At 47.5% G+C, this 18,257-nt stretch overlaps 1 non-coding gene across 1 annotated transcript; it reads left to right on the plus strand.

Moving 5' to 3' along the window:
- The first annotated feature begins 880 nt into the window (after positions 1–880).
- TRNAF-GAA (transfer RNA phenylalanine (anticodon GAA)) lies at positions 881–953 on the plus strand. The gene has a single exon. It is a non-coding gene; the product is annotated as a tRNA-Phe (tRNA).
- The last annotated feature ends 17,304 nt before the right edge of the window (positions 954–18,257 follow it).

The following is an 18,257-nucleotide window of genomic DNA, read 5'->3' on the forward strand; positions in this document are numbered from 1 at the left end:
GATAACAGAAAATACCTGGTGACAGATTCATTTTAAAATTAGCAGCAGGCCAAGTTCCAGCCCCATCCTGAATTGTGCCCTAATGGATTCTTCTGTGGGAGAGAGGACATTGGCGTCTAAATGATGTAAAAATCATGTGCTCCAGCTTAGATGATCATCCTGTTTCCAGAAAGCATGTACATGTGCAGTGTATCATTTAACAGTTGTGATTTATGGCTGTTTTTAAAACCATTAAAGATGACCTATCACCGGGTCAAAGGTTTCCAGTTTTCGCCCCTTGTTTTATTCCCGCTGCTCCCCTCATTATTCCTTTTTTTTGAACCTGTCATACAATTCCAGTGATCTGGGATCTTTATGTTAGTGAAAAATTTTCTGTTCTTTGCCAAAGGGGTGTGGCTCACAGGATTCTCTGTGGGCGTGTCTTTAGGCTGCTATGCATTTTTACCCTGCGAGCAACGCCCCCTTGGCAAAAGACATTAAAAAATTATCGCTAAATAAAAATGCCCATATCTCAGGAACAGGATGGGGAATTTCAAAGAGCAAAAAGTGGTAAACTCAGGCGAACAATGGGAATAAAATAGGGGCAAAAACTGTTCAGTTCTGACCTTGGGACGGGTCCTCGTGAAGGCGTTTCTCTGTACAGTAAAGTGCAGTATTTTGTCTGTTCTAAATACAATAAAAAGGTCTTATAACATATTGTGGTTATTTCTACCCTGACTTCTCCAGTCTTGTATTACTGTCAATATGCTGATAGAACTTTCTATATTTCCACTAGGAAAATTAATTTTTAGAACTGCCGGTGATATAACAATATAATTTTCTTTTATTGAAACTTTTTTAAACCTCAGTTTACATTATCGAAGTTTACAGCTTATCACCAGCCGAAATAGCTCATTTGGGAGAGCGTTAGACTGAAGATCTAAAGGTCCCTGGTTCGATCCTGGGTTTTGGCATATGGAGAGGTGTTTTTTAAAGAAAGCTTTTACATTTTCCTCTGCGTTTATTTTTTCCAGGACTCCACAATTCACAGATCATAAAGACACTTAATATCATAATTTTAAAAATGGCAATCATGGTTTACAAAGTGGACAATATGACAACTGCAACATTTCATTACTAATTGTTATTTCCAAATCAAAACTAAACTAATAAAAAATCCAGAAATGTATATGACTCTTTCTAATGAAAGGCTAAAATGCCTATTTTAATTTTTTACTGATACGTACATGTCTAGTTTTGTTGGAGTTTTTTTATTAGTATTTTGTGTTATAAGGAATATGTATTGCAGCAAAGAAAAAAATATTTTTTAATTTCTTTACTAATTTGAATGGCATAAAAATAAAGTTCAAGACTGTGTTCACATGATGCGTTTCCAATGCATTTTTTGCTGTAAACGTAAAAAATATTGTAAAAGCACATCAGTTTTACTGCGGTGTCATTTTTGTTTGGGAATGTATTGGGTGAACAAGTTCTTAGGGTGAATCCAGTGGTGTTTTTCCAAAATATAGGCCCCTCAAAGTCACTTCAAAACTGACTAGGTCTGTAAAAAATAGAACTTGGAAATTTTCTTAAATTTTCTTAAAAAGAAAATTAAATCTTGCTGCTAAATTTTAACCTTTCTAACATCCTAATGAAATAAAAGGAGGTTTGGGAAATGATGCTGACATAAAGTAGACAAATAGGAAATGTTATTTATTAACTTGTTTGGTTGTCTGACTAGTTGGTTTTAGGATATAAGCAGTCAAAGTAAAAAAATTGGTAACATTTAAAAATTTTCAGCAAACTTTAGATACTTTCACAAGAAAAACTAAAAACATATTGACCTCAATTTGCTGTTAATAAAAAGTACAATGTGTCACGAAAAAACACTTTCAGAATCACGGGGATATGTTAAGCATTCCAGAGTTGTTACCACATAAAGTGACACGTGTCAGTTTTAAAAAATGTGGCTTTGGTCGCTAAGCTCAAAATTGGCTCCGTCACTAAGGAATTAACAATCAATATTAAAATAAAAGAAATCATGGTATATTTCCTTTCATCACAAGTAATGCTCATCTTTCTGCTACTTAGCTTAGAAAGAGTTAATTTACTAAAACCAGCGGAAGTCAGGATAGCTGAGCTGTCTAAGGCGCTGCATTCACTTCGCAGTCTCTTCTGGAGGCGTGGGTTCGACTCCCAATTCTGACATCAATATTTTTTTCAAGAAATTGTACAGCTTCTCTCCTGTTATTGATTAGTTGTGGGTCCTCTATTGGCGGCAATCTCAAAATCGATCACTAAAAGTAGAATATTTCGAGAGGTATAGTTTTTAGTGATGAGCGAGCACTAAAATGCTCGGGTACTTGTTGCTTGGGTAGAGCAAATTGGAATACTCGGGTGCTCGACCCGAGCAACGAGCCGAATGTCAGTCCATGGGAAACTCAAGCATTTTTCTGGCGGCTCCCCCTGGCGGTCTGCAGAGGGCCTAAAAATTGCCCAAATCGATGGGAACAGTGCTCAAATGACATGGGAACAGCATGGGGAAGACCCCTGGAAGCATTTCTGACTCCCAGGTCACTGCTGTTAACAACGTTGTCAGAGTATTACGCCACTTTTACAGACTCACAATAAAACATACAAAAACGAAACCAAAATGGATTTTCCTGGTAAATATGTCAAGGAACATACTTTCCAGGGTAATGACTTGTATAGAAGGCAAAATAAATAACCAAAACCAAAAATACTCCTCCACACCTTGGGCTATGTTCACACGTTGCGTTTTTGATGTGTTTTTGCACTTTTGCATTGTTTTCAACCAAGACAAATGCATTCACCAGGAAATGTAATTTTAACATTTTACAACCTTTTCTGGCCGTGTGACACATCATCAGACACAAGCATACAGTGCTGAAAAGACATGGGAACAGCATGGGGAAGACCTCTGGAAGCATCTCTGACTTCCAGGTCACTGCCTAAAAGTGTGCCTATCATAAGTGATCCTTGGCGCATGCAAAGATGCCTCCCGCCATGCACCTGTCGTTGCAGACTTGCAACAATCACCATCCACGTCCTTGTCCCACTGCAGCGTTCAGTTGTCCCTACCCCATTCCTTGGAATACAAGCACAAGTAAACAGGCAGCCAGCCACCGACCCACAGGCTGCAATACTATGCTGCCAAATTTTTGACAGCTGCTTGCACTTGAAATGTGGCCTTTTAAGCTCGTGGAGGTGGAAACTTTTCACAACCTCATGCCGGTGGCGGCCGGGTGTCCATACTCGGTCCCCAGCCGCCACTATTTTTCCCGGTATCGACTCCGCCTTCCACAAACACGGGTCCCACAACATTACCCGTGCCCTCCTCAGTGCACTTACTGGGAAGGACCACCTAACCACAAACACGTGGACAGGTGAATGTGGCCAGGGACGGTACGGAGCCAGTCCACAACTTTTTTTTGCTGACAGTTGTCTTTAGCTCGGTGAAAGGACTGGCATAGAGGGAAACCCTATCTAGCCTGCATGTCATTTCTCACAGGAAGTCCTGTAATGAAGCTTGTTGCAGAAGCAATGGCAGCCCGTCCAACATCAATTCGCCCTTGTCGGTGGTGCTTTGACACACACACACACACATTTTTCTTTGCGCATTTATTTTCTTGAATACAGAGTTGGACAATGGCTTGATCTGTAATGCGGTTTGAGAAATAACATGCATAAGCATGGCCGATCCACATTAAAAAAGCAGCTATAGAGTGTCCGGGAACCTTCCCCCACACTTTTCTTAGCCAGGGCTGCTTTTCGGCAGGGTTAAACGGGCCCACCAGAGAAACGGAGACTCCTCCGGCGGGCCCTGGCTTCTCCTTCAGGAGAGTTCATAGTGCCGAGGTGAGGCCATGATGATGATCGAGGCCACCATCTGCTTAGTTTTCTGTTACTTGGAATGCAAGTGCAAGTATGCAGCACTTACTGGGAAGGACCACCTAACCACAAACACGTGGACAGGTGAATGTGGCCAGAGATGGTACGGAGCCAGTCCACAACTTTTTTTGCTGACAGTTGTATTTAGCTCGGTGAAAGGACTGGCATAGAGAGAAACCTTATCTAGCCTGCATGTCATTTCTCCCAGGAAGTCCTGTAAAGCCGCTTGCACTTGAAATGTGGCTTTTTAGGCCCATGGAGGTGGAAGCTTTTCACAACCACATGCCTCGTGTCCATACTCGGTCCCCAGCCGTCACTATTTCTCCCGGTGTTGTCTCCGTCTTCTACATGCACGGGTCCCTGAACATTACTGCTGGTACTTTTCTGGGGGAATTTGCTTGCCTCCTACCAGCCTGGAATATTTCCAGAAAACTATGGTACGACGCCATGGTATTAGCACTGCCCCCAGAACCAGTAGCGAAGCCATCCCCAATTTCCTTCTCAGGAATTTTATTTGGTAGACTGAGTGGCTGCCCAAATACATTTTCTCATAAAGGAGCTGAAGATAGAGTGGCAGCAGGTGCAAGTTTCTCCTGCCTGTTAAATATTAGAGGGTGAACGGCAGCACATCGGATCAGTGGTTAGTACTGAAGACTTGCAGTGCTGGGAGCCTGGGTTCAAATCCCAGAAAGGACAACATCTGCAAGGAATTTGTTTGTTCTCCCCGTGTTTGCATGGGTTTCCACCTCTGTAAAAAAGCAGCCATAGCATGTCCAGGAACCTTTCCACACACTTTTCTTAGCCAGGACTGCTTCTCGGCATGGTTGGACGGTCCCACCAGAGAATCCTCTGGTGAGCCTTGGCCTCTGCCTCAGGAAAGTTCATGATAGAGCTAACTTTGCAGCTGCTATGGAGCTCTTGAGCAGGGGAGAAAGGTTAGCCCTCAGAATCAAATCTTCTGGTGGGCACAATGTTTTTCAATCTGAAACAGCTTCTCAGTGGGAGTTGTATTTCACCACAGCCATATTCTTTAGCTCGGTGAAAGGACTGGCATAGAGGGAAACCGTATCTACCCCGGCTGTAATTTCTCCGTCACCAGGTTCCGCCCATTGTCACACACGACCATGTCTGGCTGTATGTTCAGCGGTGAGAGCCACAGATCAGGCTGCTGTGTTACAGCTTTCAACAACTCTGCAGCTCTGGGCGGTTTGACAATTAAGCACTAAGCATGTTATCTTCAGCACAGCCAGTTGCCGTTTGGCCAAGGCAGTGCTGTCACCTTGTGACTGATGTGTTCATTTCGGAGATGGAGAAGGAGGTGCTTGAGCTGAACAATGTGATTACATTGTTGTTAAATTGGTGACACTGTTTTTTATACTAAAGAAAGATCCTATTGTTTTGGTTTTTTTTAAGTTTTTTTTTTAAGACAAATGCATTCACCGGGAAATGTCATTTTAACATTTTACAACTTTATCTAGCAATGTGGTGTGTGACACATCATCAGACACTTCCTGTTTTATTTATGATGGAGGGACTCTGAAAGTCATAAAGCCTATTTTTATAGGGACATCAGATGGCCCTTACTATTCTTAAAAGGCCAGCAGTTGGCCCTAGCTATTGTTAGAGAGCCATAAGCCGGCTATACTTTGTTGTTCCCATTAATAACAAGTGGGTCTCCTATACTGTTATTGCATATCCAGTGACTGCAAGGTCTGCCAAAAATTTGGACGCAACCCAATACCCCTTTGAAGAGACATAGAGGAGGGTCTCAGTAAAAAAAATGTTCCCATTATAAAGGAGAGGGTTTCCTATAAGTGGTAATGCCCATGCTGTGACTGCAAGGGCTCTCAAAATTTGGGAAAAACCCTCCTAAGAATTTAAAGACACATAGAGCAGGGCCACAGTAATAAGGTACGACATGTTCCCATTAGAAAGGAGAGGGTCTGCTATACAGTTATAGGGTATGCAGTGAGTCTAACGGCTGACAATTTTAGGAAAAACCCCACTAACAATTTAAAGACACACAGAGCAGGGCCACAGTACAAGGTACGACATGTTCCCAATAGAAATGAGAGAGTCTGCTATGCAGTTATAGGGTATGCAGTGAGTCCAACGGCTGACAATTTTAGGAAAAACTCCACTAAGAATTTAAAGACACATAGAGCAGGGCCACAGTAACAAGTACGACATGTTCCCGTTAGAAAGGAGAGAGTCTGCTATACAGTTATAGGGTATGCAGTGAGTCCAATGGCTGACAATTTTAGGAAAAACCCCACTAAGAACTTAAAGGCACATGGAGCAGGGCCACATTAACAAGTACGACATGTTCCCATTAGAAAGGAGAGAGTCTGCTATACAATTATAGGGTATGCAGTGAGTCCAACGGCTGACTATTTTAGGAAAAACCCTACTAAGAATTTAAAGACACATGGAGCATGGCCACAGTAACAAGTACGACATGTTCCCATTAGAAAGGATAGGGTCTGCTATACAGTTATAGGATATGCAGTGAGTCCAACGGCTGACAATTTTAGTAAAAACACCACTTAAAATTTAAAGACACATGGAGCAAGACCACAGTAACAAGGTACAACATGTCCTATTAGAAAGGAGAGGGTCTGCTATACAGTTATAGGGTATACTGTGAGTCCAACAGCTGACAATTTTAGGAAAAGCCCCACTAAGAATTTAAAGACACATAGAGCATGGCCACAGTAACAAGTACGACATGTTCCCATTAGAAAGGAGAGAGTCTGCTATACAGTTATAGGGTATGCAGTGAGTCCAACGGCTGACAATTTTAGGAAAAACCCCACTAAGAATTTAAAGTCACATGGAGCAGGGCCACAGTAACAAGTACCACATGTTCCCATTAGAAAGGAGAGGGTCTGCTATACAGTTATAGTATATGCAGTGAGTCCAACGGCTGACAATTTTAGTAAAAACACCACTAAAAATTTTAAGACACATGGAGCAGGACCACAGTAACAAGGTACAACATGTTCCCATTAGAAAGGAGAGGGTCTGCTATACAGTTATAGGGCATGCAGTGAGTCCAACGGCTGACAATTTTAGGAAAAACCCCACTAAGAATTTAAAGACACATACAGCAGGGCCACAGTAACAAGTACGACATGTTCCTATTAGAAAGGAAAGGGTCTGCTACACAGTTATAGGGCATGCAGTGAGTCCAACGGCTGACCAATTTTAGGAAAAACATCACTGAGAATTTAAAGACACACGGAGCAGGGCCACAGTAACAAGTACGACATGTTCCCATTAGAAAGGAGAGGGTTTTCTATACAGTTATAGGGTATGCAGTGAGTCCAACGGCTGACCAATTTTAGTAAAAACACCACTAAGAATTTAAAGACTCATGGAGCAGGGCTACAGTAACAAGGTATGACATGTTCCTATTAGAAAGGAGAGGGTCTGATACACAGTTATAGGGTATGCAGTGAGTCCAACGGCTGACAATTTTAGGAAAAACCCCACTAAGAATTTAAAGACACATAGAGCAGGGCCACAGTAACAAGTATGACATGTTCCCATTAGAAAGGAGAGAGTCTGCTATACAGTTATAGGTTATTGTTAGGATAGGCTACAAGCACTAAGGAAAGACAGGAGATCTGTCCCTACAATCGAACTAAGCTAGATCCCTACGATGTAACAGGGAAACTGATCCTGCGATCAGACACGCTAAAGTCCTCAGCTAGTCTGAACGAAGACCTATAGATGTGAGGGAGGGATCCCTACAAGAACTAGGGACTGGGAGAAAGATGGACACCTCCTATCAGAAATTGTAGCAGAAAAAGACAAACACACAACATAGAACATGAAGGTCAAAAGACCTAGCTAAACTGATTGAGAAAGGTTACAAAGCACCTGGCTAGCTTAAGAGTAGAAATTACAATGAAGTCCAGCATGGCCAGAAGGGCGGAGCAGGATTAAATAGGCAAAAAGGTCATGTGACCAGCAAAATAGAAAAAACCTAACAGGAGAGTTCTAACAGGTATGCAGTGAGTCCAACGGCTGACAATTTTAGGAAAAACCCCACTAAGAATTTAAAGACACATAGAGCAGGGAAACAGTAACAAGATACGACATGTTCCCATTAGAAAGGAGAGAGTCTGCTATACAGTTATAGGGTATACAGTGAGTCCAATGGCTGACAATTTTAGTAAAAACCCCACTAAGAATTTAAAGACACATAGAGCAGGGCCACAGTAAGCGGTACGACATGTTCCCATTAGAAAGGAGAGGGTCTGCTATACAGTTATAGGGTATGCAGTGAGTCCAATGGCTGACCAATTTTAGTAAAAGCACCACTAAGAATTTAAATACACAAGGAGCAGGGCCACAGTAACAAGTGCGACATGTTCCCATTAGAAAGGAGAGGGTCTGCTTTACAGTTATAGCGTGTGCAGTGAGTCCAACGGCTGACCAATTTTAGTAAAAACACCACTAAGAATGTAAAGACACATGGAGCAGGGCCACAGTAACAAGGTATGACATGTTCCTATTAGAAAGGAGAGGGTCTGCTACACAGTTATAGGGTATGCAGTGAGTCCGACGGCTGACAATTTTAGGAAAAACCCCACTAAGAATTTAAAGACACATAGAGCAGGGCCACAGTAACAAGTACGACATGTTCCCATTAGAAAGGAGAGAGTCTGCTATACAGTTATAGGGTATACAGTGAGTCCAACGGCTGACAATTTTAGTAAAAACCCCACTAAGAATTTAAAGACACATAGAGCAGGGCCACAGTAAGCGGTACGACATGTTCCCATTAGAAAGGAGAGGGTCTGCTATACAGTTATAGGGTATGCAGTGCGTCCAACGGCTGACCAATTTTAGTAAAAGCACCACTAAGAAATTAAATACACAAGGAGCAGGGCCACAGTAACAAGTGCGTCATGTTCACATTAGAAAGGAGAGGGTCTGCTATACAGTTATAGCGTATGCAGTGAGTCCAACGGCTGACCAATTTTAGTAAAACCCCACTAAGAATGTAAAGACACATGGAGCAAGGCCACAGTAACAAGGTACTACATGTTCCTATTAGAAAGGAGAGGGTCTGCTACACAGTTATAGGGTATGCAGTGAGTCCAACGGCTGACAATTTTAGGAAAAACCCCACTAAGATTTTAAAGACATATAGAGCAGGGCCATAGTAACAAGATACGACATGTTCCCATTAGAAAGGAGAGAGTCTGCTATACAGTTATAGGGTATACAGTGAGTCCAACGGCTGACAATTTTAGTAAAAACCCCACTAAGAATTTAAAGACACATAGAGCAGGGCCACAGTAAGCGGTACGACATGTTTCCTTTAGAAAAGAGAGGGTCTGCTATACAGTTATAGGGTATGCAGTGAGTCCAACGGCTGACCAATTTTAGTAAAAGCACCACTAAGAATTTAAATACACAAGGAGCAGGGCCACAGTAACAAGTGCGACATGTTCCCATTAGAAAGGAGAGGGTCTGCTATACAGTTATAGCGTGTGCAGTGAGTCCAATGGCTGACCAATTTTAGTAAAAACACCACTAAGAATGTAAAGACACATGGAGCAGGTCCACAGTAACAAGGTACGACATGTTCCTATTAGAAAGGAGAGGGTCTGCTACACAGTTATAGGGTATGCAGTGAGTCCAACGGCTGACAATTTTAGGAAAAACCCCACTAAGAATTTAAAGACACATAGAGCAGGGCCACAGTAAGCGGTACAACATGTTCCCATTAGAAAGGAGAGGGTCTGCTATACAGTTATTGGGTATGCAGTGAGTCCAACGGCTGACAATTTTAGGAAAAACCCCACTAAGATTTTAAAGACATATAGAGCAGGGCCATAGTAACAAGTACGACATGTTGCCATTAGAAAGGAGAGAGTCTGCTATACAGTTATAGGGTATGCAGTGAGTCAAACGGCTGACAATATTAGGAAAAACCACACTAAGAATTTAAAGACACATGGAGCAGGGCCACAGTAAAAAGTATGACATGTTCCCTTTAGAAAGGAGAGAGTCTGCTATACAGTTATAGGGTATGCAGTGAGTCCAATGGCTGACAATTTTAGGAAAAACCCCACTAAGAATTTAAAGACACATGGAGCAGGGCCACAGTAACAAGTACTGACATGTTCCCATTAGAAAGGAGAGAGTCTGTTATACAGTTATAGGGTATGCAGTAAGTCCAACGGCTGTCAATTTTAGGAAAAACCCCACTAAGAATTTAAAGACACATGGAGCAGGGCCACATTAACAAGGTACGACATGTTCCCATTAGAAAGGAGAGGGCCTGCTATACAGTTATAGGGTATGCAGTGAGTCCAACGGCTGACAATTTTAGGAAGAGCCCCACTAAGAATTTAAAGACACATGGAGCATGGCCACAGTAACAAGTGCGACATGTTCCCATTAGAAAGGAGACAGTCTGCTATACAGTTATAGGGCATACTGTGAGTCCAACGGCTGACAATTTTAGAAAGAGCCCCACTAAGAATTTAAAGACACATGGAGCAGGGCCACAGTAACAAGTACGACATGTTCCCATTAGAAAGGAGAGAGTCTGCTATACAGTTATAGGGTATACAGTGAGTCCAACGGCTGACAATTTTAGGAAAAACCCCACTAAGAATTTAAAAACACATAAAGCAGGGCCACAGTAACAAGTGCGACATGTTCCCATTAGAAAGGAGAGGGTCTGCTATACAGTTATAGGGTATGCAGTGAGTCCAACGGCTGACAATTTTAGGAAAAACCCCACTAAGAATTTAAAGACACATGGAGCAGAGCCACAGTAACAAGTACGACATGTTCCCATTTGAAAGCAGAGAGTCTGGGGGCGTGTCCAGCCACTGAGGGAGACCGTCGCATCTGAAGGAGCTCCTGTGCCTATTTTTAAATCCCCCTCAATCCCCTTGTTTACCGGGGTTCTTTCTCCCTTCTAGACCCATCCACATGCTCTGGAAGTCTCTAAGGGCTCATCTGGCCCTAAATGGAGACCATTTTTTTGTAAATTGACCCCACACAGAAGATTCGGGCCTAACCTGGACGCAAGCCGACGGTGAGTCGCTGCAGTGAAGTGGTCCAGCCTCCGGACAGGGCCGAGAACCCAGACGACCACACCGGAGGAGAAGACCTGACACGTGCTGCGCAACCATCTGCAGCTTTAGCCGGATCGCAGCAGAGACCCGTGGTGAACCGCGACACCGGACCTGGTGAGGACCGCCGGACCTGGTGAAGACCGCGACCCCTCCATAAGGTACCGCAGCCCCCTGTCTGCAGCACCCACCGCTACTCCTGGACCTAAAAAAGAAAGGCTTATTTTACTTACCGGCCTGGGTCCTGCTGCTGAGGGTGCCCACATCGCGGTTGCTGATGTGACGGCCTGCCTGGGGATTTGGGGACTGCTGCTCCTTCGGTCCTGGGCCTGGGAGTCCCGCAGGTCTGCTTGGCCTACCCTGGTCCTCCTGTTAGGGGCTTCCCCCCTGCGGGAGCCGCCATCTCGGTTGCAGTGTGTCCCAGAGGAGAGACGACGTGTCTGGAGACAGGAGCTGGGACTCACTCTGCTACCTCTGCTACCTTTGCTAATACAGCACAGAGCAAGATAAAAAGAGAGTGAAGGGGTATAACAGAAGTGGATGCACATTCCTTCTTAACCTATGATTCTACAATTCTATATTTCTACAATTTTATATTTATTACCCACATAATTCTACAGCTCCTTCCAAGATATATATTGACTTTCTCCTTCACTAATTTGAAATAGCATTTGTCTTGAAATATTGAAGAATTAACATTATTCCTCTAAAGTAGTCTACTCTAATTAACAAATGAACAATAGCGACATCTAGTGGCTGAAGAACAGAATTACAACCCACAACGCTATTTACAATAACTTTCTGCAGCTGACCTAACCTTGGCGATGTAAGGGTTTAAGCACCAAAACTGTTCATCTTCAAACCCCCCGACCTACTCACTTACTTATATTGTCTCGACATATAACATGTAAATTCTACAAGATACTCAACACAGAACTCTAAATTTAAATCTATATCTAAGGATCTTCTGCAAAATGGTCAAAATAGGGGGAGGTCCCTGTAGAGACACAAGCTTGCAATCAAAAAATCTGAAAGGAGAAATTGAAAAATTTATTAAAAAAAACATTCCTCCCTCTATCTCTTCAAATAAAACTCCCCTTCCTTCAAAAAACTCTACTCCAACCTTAAAAAGCTCCTCAAATGAAGAGCAGTACAGTGATACAGAAGACACGATGCATGACACAAGACTAGTGTTGAGCGAGCACTAAAATGCTCGGGTGCTCGAAGCTCGGACCGAGCTTGCCGTGATACTCGGGTGCTCGACCCGATCAACGAGCCCAATGTTAGTCAATGGGAGACCCGAGCATTTTTGCGGCGGCACCCCCGGCAGTCTGTAGAAAGCCTAAAAAGTGCCCAAAACGATAGAGACAGTGTTCAAATGACATGGGGACAGCATGGGGATTGCTCCAGGAAGCATTTATGACCCCCAGGTCACTGCTGTCAACAACGTGGTCAGAGGTATTAAGCCACTTTTACGGGCTCACAATAAAACGTTCAAAAGCAAAACTGAAACGGTGGCCGGGTGTCCACGCTTGGTCCCCAGCCACCAGGGGGCGGCCGGGTGTCCATACTCAGTCCCCAGCTGCCCACGGCCGGGTGCCCACACACGGTCCCCAGCCGCCTGGGGGCGGACGGGTGCCCACAAATGGTCCCAAGCCGCCTGGGGGTGGCCGGGTGTCCATAAATTGTCCCTAGCCCCTATTTTAAGGACAGCCTAACCACAAACATGTGGACAAGTGAATGTGGCCAGGGATGGTGCATCTGACTGACGCCTTCACACTGGGATAATATTGTGGAAGCCGGGACACAGTTGGAAACTGGGATGCAACACGTCCTCCAGACATAGAGGATTGTGGGTCCTGGGTCAATCAGGCTTCAACACTAAGTTCAGAAGGTAGACAGCAGCAGTGGTCGGCCTCCTACACAACAAGTAAACTATTCATGATCATGAGGCCATCCATCTCTTTAGCTTTCTGTTCCTTGGACTGCAATCGCATGTATGTAGTAGCGGATAGGCCTGAGGTGGTCAGCGTTTTGGCGCATATCCTACCTCCTCCGAGGATTGCTGGACGTTTTCCTGCTACTATCCCAGTTCTATGACTCCCGTTAAAACAAAGCTTCAGGTGATGAATGATGGATGAGGTGGTGGCAAAGGAGAAAGAGCAGGAGGAACAGGGACCATTCACATCATTATCAGGCCAGTCAACCACACATGTCTTGTAGGATATGTTTCTGTACCAAAATGAGCGATTCGGCTGCACAGAATTAGGGCATACAGTGAGTGCAATGCCTACCAAAAATTTTGAGGCACTCCAATGCCCCTTGGAAGTGACATGGAGGTCAGAGGGCCTTAACTAAACTGTTTTTTCCATTTACAGCAACTGGGTCTCCTGTACACTGTTGGCCTAAGCAGTGAATGGAAGACTTTCCAAAAATTATGAGGAACTGCAATGCCCCTTGAAACAGATGTGGATTACAGCGTACTAAAAACCTTCTACCCATTATTGGGGAGTGGGTCTCTCTTAGTTTTCGCCTATGCCTTCCAAGCAAAAGCTGCCAAAAATTAGGACGGAGGGACTTGCAATGCTGGCAACACGGACCACTGTCACCCTGCTGGTATAGTGGTGGTGGAGGTTGAGGATAAGGAGAAGAGCAAAATACAGCCGAAATGAGGAAGTGTATATGTAGCACCCTGAGGATTCGGCTGCTACAGGAGTATTGCACCTCAACCCAGAGGTGTGATATTCCACTCCCGGGTAAGGAAGGAGTGTGGAACTGAGCTCAGATAGACTGCATGCACTACATACATCCCATTCCAGAGGAGCAGGCCGACGGCACTCCCACTTAGAAATGTGCAGGTGCGACCGAGCCTGTTCCTGGCTGGAGTGGGAGGGGGGAGGAACATCCCATGTAGTGTAGGGGCAGATAGGGGGAGCAGTCTGGGTAGTGGTAGGAGCTCATTGGGTGCTGGTCACCTGAGCTCACACATAGAGGGATATATAAGGTGGGCACCATCTAGAATCAGGGTCAGACGCAGAGAGGAAGTCAGATGCAGAGGACAAGCCTGCAGCAAGAGAGAGAAAGAAACAACAGCCCTGGAGAGAGAGTGGAGTACAGAAAGACCCAGAGGGGGACAAAGAAGGGACCCAAGAACCCAAATCAGATCACCGGGTGAGGAGTCAGCACAAGGGTACCGGAACCCAAACTGGTGGGGGCAAAAACAATCCCCAGCCAGAGACCGGAGATCGTGGGCAGCGTTTGCCACGGTCACCCACCACATTCACCCCGAAGGCAAACCACATGAAGGGTCAGGGAACCCAGGGCCAAGGGTGTCCCAAAAGAAGGCCCGAGGGAGCTGGACCTAGGTGAATCACTGGTGGGGACGGCTGAAGAAAGGACAGAGGGAGAGCTCAGGGCCACGCTCCGGACTTGTTTGGGGGTTGGCTGGATCCAGGACCTGGTGGACGCAGCACGGCTCGGGAGGTCACTTGGAGCTAGAGTGACCAGGAACATCTGCAGTAAGTAAAGACCCTTAACTGCACTACCCGAGTCTGTCATCATTACCGGCTGCACCGCACCACCACAACCCCCATCCTCTGCGCCTGTCCCCTCTGAGGCTATACCCCTCCCGTTGGGGGTTATCCCACCAGGCTGCGCACCCACCATCAGCCTCAGCGGACCCTGCAGCAGCGGCGGCCACAGTGACCGCATCACAACGGGTGGCGTAGTCGACAAAACGAACTTTAATAACATCAGTAAAGACTGCCACATAACACTTAGCTTGACGCCCTGGGCACGGGACCGGGTCACAGCCGCTCGGAGACTACAACCCCCCCATCTGATCCGGTGCCGGGTATTCCCCTCAAAAAGGAATATGTCCCAGGGGGCGCGTCAACTTTGGCGTAGTCGGCAGGATTACGTGCCCGCAACACCCGGGTACTGCGTGCCTGAAGAAAAGTGCAAGTTTACCTCAGAAAGAAGTCTCCTGCCGGTTCCGGAGGGTCCACGCCATCGGACTCCATCACCAGTCGTTTCCCGCCGATTGTCCGCCATTTCCAGCTTGTTCCCGCCATCTGCAGAGTTTCCCGCCACTGGGAAGCGATTCCCGCCAAAACCGCAGATTTCCCGCCTTGGAAGAACAGCGGACGCCATTATGGGCGTGCCAAAGGAGGGCAAGAGGCCACCTCCCATCGTGGGCCAGGACAGAAAATGGCGCCAAAAGTGGAAACCGCCCCCACCAACAGAGACTGTGATGCTGGAGGTGTCTGTCAGCGTGAAAGAACTCCCCCTGGAGCTGACAGTCACCGAGTTGCCCCGGGACCGCCCTCGAAGTGGGAGGAGACGAAAGAGAAGAGAAAAGATGGGTGTCGCTTGGAGCAGTGTAGAACGAGCGCACCCGGAGGCAAGAGGTCTAATGAGGAGTAGCGGAGAAGCTCACCCGGAGTCGAGGAGAGAAAGAGTGGACCCGGGAATGGAGCGGCAGCAGAGCAGCACCGGCCCGCTGGCCAGGAGCCTGCTGGAGGAAGAAGGAGGAGAGCAGAGCAGCACCGGCCCGCTGGCCAGGAGCCTGCCGGAAGCAGAGCAGAGCAGCACCGACCCGATGGTCAGGAGCCTGCTGGAGTCAACAACCCCGCTAGGCTTAGCGGAGATCCTGGCGCAGCTTCCCCGAGATCGGGAGTGCGCGCGGAGTGCCCTGGAGGGCCTCGCGGGAAGGATGGCCCGAGTGCAGAGGGAGATCCTGGCGGAGTGGGGCCGGGAGATGGCCCAGCAAGCTGGAACCCGTCCACTTAACCCGCTCCCTTGGAAGAAGACATCGACTGCCTCTGCGGATGACGCGGGAGGACCCAAGGCCGGAGACGGCGCAGAAGAGGGAGCGAGACGCATGGCAGCAGGTAAGGGGGATGCCTATACCCCATACCGGAAGACCGCTTACCTGCCCCAGCTCCCCGTCGCAGAGCCCGAAGGTCCCCCGGCCGTACCCGAGACCGCCATGACATCGCCACCGACTAGGCCCCGACCGGAAGCCGCCGTCGCGACCCCGAGGACGTCACGCATCGTGACCCGGAGCGTGGCGCCGGAAGAGGAGCCTCCGGCCTGGTCACAGGGCCTAGCATTTCCGGGCGCCGCATCCAAAGCAGAGCCATCTACCTCCGCGGAGCCTCCGGCCTGGTCGCAAGGCCAGGTAACCCAGGGCGCCGCCGTCCTAACGGTGCCCTTCACCTTCCAGGTGCCCCAGGCCTGGCCGCAAGGCCTGGGCAACCCGGGCGCCACCACCACCGCGCCCGCGCCCGTAATACCTAGGGTGCCACATCTGGGAGAGGACCCCTTCAGCCAGCTAACGTGGCCGGACGGTCGGCCTTTCATCTGGCCCGAAGGATTCTTGGAGCTGGAGCGGCAGAAGCAACTAGGTCCCCTGTGTGAGCCCCTGATCCCGGCTCCAAAGCCCGTGACTCGGGTCTCGCCTCCCCTAGAAGAGGCTCAATTTGCGTGGGACCCCAAGGGAGAAGATCTGATGGGGTTCACCGGAGAGACTCGGGCAGCTGCAGCAGCGCGCACAGAGTGTTGCCGTCAACAGCTGGCAGAGTTCAAGAGAGAGCGGGAGGAGAGGCAGGCCAAAGAGCAATGGGCCCAGACCCGTAGCGCGGAGCAAAAGAGTCGGACCAGAAGGGACCCCTATGCAGCAGATCGTCCCCGTACCATCGGGACGGTAATAAAGTTTAATGCGCAGCATGGGTGGGGCTTCATAAAGGACCGGAACACCATGGGTGACGTCTTCGTTACCCGACGGGATGTCGAGTCCCACCTGCCAGAGGGTCACAAAGGCCGTGACCTCTACGTCGGTGATGAGGTAACGTTCACCCGGCACAAGTGTGCCAAGGGACCTTACGCCCTCCACGTGCATCGCTTGACGGAGGAGGAGTTGCGGTGCGAGGAGGAGGAGCAAGAGGACCCGGACGGGTCTGAAGAAACCACCAGCCGTAAGATAAGAGCAGGAGGCAGACGCCGTTGAGTGCGGCAGAGCAGGAGACTGTATATAGTTGCCTGTCGGGGCACAGTGAATCGGAACTGAAACTGAAACTGGAACTGTTGTTGCTGCTAAAATAGTCCCCGTTGGGACCAGCGAACTGTTACCTGTAACCCTTTCCATACCAGGCTGAGGACTGTGAGCAGCCATCCCTTTCCCTTTACCTGGCCGGGGACTGAGAACGGCCAAAATTTCCCTGTACATAGTTGCGCTTGCTAAAGCGCCCCCTACCGGTTTTATTTGGGAAACTGTTTTACAAAAGACTGTCGCACTCTACCTGGTCACGAGTTGCACGGTGACCAGAGGAACAGAAGAGAGAAAGAGTCGACGAGAATGTTGTTTACCTGAAAAAGTTTATATATATATTTATATAGTATTTCGTATAATATTTAATATGTTTTACATGTTTATAAAAATGTTGTATGTTTTGGTGTTTTTTGTCTTTGCAGCCCGAGGACGTGCTGTGATTTACCAGGGGGGAATGTAGCACCCTGAGGATTCGGCTGCTACAGGAGTATTGCACCTCAACCCAGAGGTGTGATATTCCACTCCCGGGTAAGGAAGGAGTGTGGAACTGAGCTCAGATAGACTGCATGCACTACATACATCCCATTCCAGAGGAGCAGGCCGACGGCACTCCCACTTAGAAATGTGCAGGTGCGACCGAGCCTGTTCCTGGCTGGAGTGGGAGGGGGGAGGAACATCCCATGTAGTGTAGGGGCAGATAGGGGGAGCAGTCTGGGTAGTGGTAGGAGCTCATTGGGTGCTGGTCACCTGAGCTCACACATAGAGGGATATATAAGGTGGGCACCATCTAGAATCAGGGTCAGACGCAGAGAGGAAGTCAGATGCAGAGGACAAGCCTGCAGCAAGAGAGAGAAAGAAACAACAGCCCTGGAGAGAGAGTGGAGTACAGAAAGACCCAGAGGGGGACAAAGAAGGGACCCAAGAACCCAAATCAGATCACCGGGTGAGGAGTCAGCACAAGGGTACCGGAACCCAAACTGGTGGGGGCAAAAACAATCCCCAGCCAGAGACCGGAGATCGTGGGCAGCGTTTGCCACGGTCACCCACCACATTCACCCCGAAGGCAAACCACATGAAGGGTCAGGGAACCCAGGGCCAAGGGTGTCCCAAAAGAAGGCCCGAGGGAGCTGGACCTAGGTGAATCACTGGTGGGGACGGCTGAAGAAAGGACAGAGGGAGAGCTCAGGGCCACGCTCCGGACTTGTTTG

This window comes from Phyllobates terribilis, unplaced genomic scaffold (genome assembly GCF_046119375.1).
Source record: "Phyllobates terribilis strain yellow unplaced genomic scaffold, ASM4611937v1 Scaffold_65__1_contigs__length_7625178, whole genome shotgun sequence".
Classification (NCBI taxonomy): domain Eukaryota; kingdom Metazoa; phylum Chordata; class Amphibia; order Anura; family Dendrobatidae; genus Phyllobates; species Phyllobates terribilis.